The sequence below is a fragment of the Theobroma umbraticum genome, unplaced genomic scaffold (genome assembly GCF_002168275.2).
Source record: "Theobroma umbraticum cultivar Fairchild unplaced genomic scaffold, ASM216827v3 scaffold_5513.0, whole genome shotgun sequence".
NCBI classification, from domain to species: Eukaryota; Viridiplantae; Streptophyta; class Magnoliopsida; order Malvales; family Malvaceae; genus Theobroma; species Theobroma umbraticum.
Genome location: NW_018402434.1, coordinates 1 through 3,232, shown reverse-complemented (window position 1 = coordinate 3,232; position 3,232 = coordinate 1). Strand labels below are relative to the sequence as shown.

General features: G+C 36.2%; 1 pseudogene across 1 annotated transcript; it reads left to right on the top strand.

Moving 5' to 3' along the window:
• The first annotated feature begins 2,361 nt into the window (after window positions 1–2,361).
• Window positions 2,362–3,227, top strand: LOC110428955 (sugar transport protein 11 pseudogene; annotated as a pseudogene). Its single transcript, XR_016352267.1, has 3 exons — window positions 2,362–2,633; window positions 2,764–3,089; window positions 3,183–3,227. The product of XR_016352267.1 is annotated as a sugar transport protein 11 pseudogene (transcript).
• The last annotated feature ends 5 nt before the right edge of the window (window positions 3,228–3,232 follow it).

The window sequence follows — 3,232 nt, the reverse complement described above, 5'->3', positions numbered from 1 at the left end:
CTGAAATTCCAATATCATATCCGAAGAGGAGACCTCCCATTGCAGCAACCATACAAGTGATCACCACAAAGGCAGTGACATGGCCTTCATGGTTTCTTCCCCTGCCTTGAGCAACAAAACCTCCTCCAGCCATCTTCAAATTTTGATGATTTAGTCTTGAAAGTTTTCTTCTTCAGAATATTGATGTCTCTAATCTGAAATGAACCTCGGATTATAAAGGTTAACAAATTCCTCTTAGGCCTGTAAAGGCGGAGGATTTCTTGATGAATTCATTACAAATATAGGGTTCAACTATATTTCTATAATACAGTCAGCCCTTTGATGACATTATCCACTGTTTTTTAATTCTATCGTTCCGTTTTTCCCTTTGTAGTGTTAGTTATGGTGGTAGCAAATTAAAGTTATATATAGCTGGATGAGCCTTTGCACAGGACAGTAAATATTAATTTATGGATAAAGATATATCAGCTAGGCTTAGAAATAGAAAATATATCAACTGCCTAGAAGTATTTTGAATTAGTTCTATGCAAAAACATAAGTATTGATAAGGATCCAGAGCCTAAAACATTAAAGTCTAAATTTGGGTATGACATCCTGTATGGGTTTGATCATTTGAATTTTCTGCCAAACCTTTCTTTGTGACTGTAAGCTTCATAGCAGTACTATTTATTTCTAGAAAGGTTTGCGTTTTCAAGTACTGGAGTCTGGAAAAACGATACATCAAACATTATCTAAGCAGTTATTGACTCGTTTCGAACCCTATATAAGCAATGGTTTTAACCCATGAAAAGAAAAACACAGCGGTGTAAGGTTTTAAGGATGGAAGCTTAACATTTTCATAAAAAGAAAGAAAAAGAGAAAACCATAGCTCTGTCGGAATTGAGAAGCTTTGTCTGTTTGGAATTTATTTCGACAAAGAGCAAGACAGATCTCATGTACTCTCCCAAAAGGACTTCGCCTACCACTCAGTCGTCATTGCAGGGACATTAAGCCTGCACGTACGACATGTTGTGAAGCCCTTGAGGGAGAGTAAATGCGAGTTGCCTTGTTATATTTTGTATCTATCGCTTGCTTCTGCTAAGTCCTGAGTCTGAAAAATTTAGGGCAGAAAGGACTTGTTTATATAGCCTCAGAAGCATAACCTTCTATCAGTTGGATATGACAGATTCTGATAAAGATTAGAGAATAAGTCTGGTTGTCCTTTTTAATTTTCACGTGGCTGCTTGAGCCTGATCTTATAGGTAAACTATGAGCACCTACTCATCAAGTAGTAATGTGTTCATGATCATATGTGCATTGATCCCTTAGGTATCCACTTGCATGAGTAAAATTTTGGTATTTTACCTTCCTCTAATCGAGATAGCTAAGAACTAAAAGAATCCACAGATTTGATAGAGTAAAGTGAATGATTAATATTCTTACTAACCAAGCAGGCTGATAATGTGATGCTTCTACGATTATGTTTCTACTTGTCTCTTGAATGAACTGAAGAGGTAGGCCATGACAGGGGAGGCTGTGCTTCTCCCAAAAGGAGGAATATAGAACTGGATGAGAATCCTAATCTTTACTACAACATAATTAATCTAAGTTGACATTCCATTGAAGCTAATAGTGATATACCGAAAAATATTAAAAGTTTCTAGAACTAGAAACCATATATAAAATCATATATGATAATATGCTAAAACTAAATTTTATGTACAAAGAAAGCAACAAGTCTTACCTATGGAAGAAACAAATAACCATTTAACCAGATCTAATCTAGTCATTGTATGGCCACGGTTTAGCCCAATAAAATTCAAACAACCGTATTCTAATTAACAGTTTTAATGGGGCTCATGGTATTAGAAATGGAATCCAATTTTGACCCAAAACTACTACTGTAATATTTCTTTAATTATGTCTGATTATTCAGCTGGAGAGCAACATTAGCAAAATCGACAAGCATATTTTATCAGTGATCAGCTGATAATTCAGCTCAGTACCTTAAAGGGGTTCGTCTCTTTCCCTTGTATCTTCTTACTTTTCCTTAATTTTTCTTCTTATAGATTCTTTATCAAGTTATTACTCCCTACCTTGTAAGCGTTCAGTTTCTAGTTTCTTTAGCTCAGAAGAAGGAAAAAAGAAATGCAGGTTTCCACTGTGTGTTGCTATTTATGCACGTTACCAAGTCCAAAGTTTCCAAATGGCCTAGCGAACTAAAATGCGGTCAACACTAACGGTATGCCAAAGCCAGTCTCAGAACATTCAAATTTCCCAAAAAAGGCATAACAGAAAAAATAAATCAGTGGATGGGAAGTTATTCAAAAATATATATAAAGCTGAGTTTTACTAGTGATCCAGATACTACAAAGTAGGGATTAAAAAAACAGAAAGAAAAAATGCACAAGGATCCACATGCAAAACATAAACCTTGTAAATAGTTTGACAAAACTCGCTGTTTAATCACTTGTTTGATTTTCTAGGAAAGGTCTAAAGATTCACATTAGTTCTGCTAGAGATGGCTGGGGGTGTTTATATCGATGATACTGGAGTAAAACATTATGAGGCTAGGGTCACTTCCTTTGTTTTAGTGACTTGCATGGTAGCGGCCACAGGTGGTCTCATCTTTGGTTATGACCTTGGAATTTCAGGTAAAAAAACGTAAACCTCTTTGTTGATGTAGTGAAATCTACCAAGAATTTTGGAGCTGTTTAGATGGTATAGGATGATGACCTATTGGCTAATAACTTTCTTTTGATTGTAATTCTATAATTTCTGCAGGAGGGGTGACCTCCATGGAAGAATTTCTCAAGTTGTTCTTCCCATCAGTTTATAAGAATCAGAAAAATGAAACTGGTCATGAGAATAATTGGTGCAAATTCGACAGCCAGCTTCTGACATTGTTTACCTCTTCCCTTTATCTTGCTGCTTTGGTAGCTTCCTTCTTTGCTTCTGTAATGACGAGGAAATTTGGTCGAAGATTGTCCATGTTATTCGGAGGTTTTATTTTTTTCCTTGGCGCTATCATTAATGGTGCTGCTAGGAACATTGAAATGCTTATCATTGGACGTGTGCTTCTTGGTGTAGGCGTTGGGTTTGCTAATCAGGTAAAATTTTGCTATTCCTTTCACCTTTTTTAATATCTTCCTGTCTAACTTCTCATCAGAAGACTCAAGCATGACTCCGCTTATTTATGGCAGTCCGTTCCCGTTTATCTATCAGAAATGGCACCTGCAAAGCTTAGAGGAGC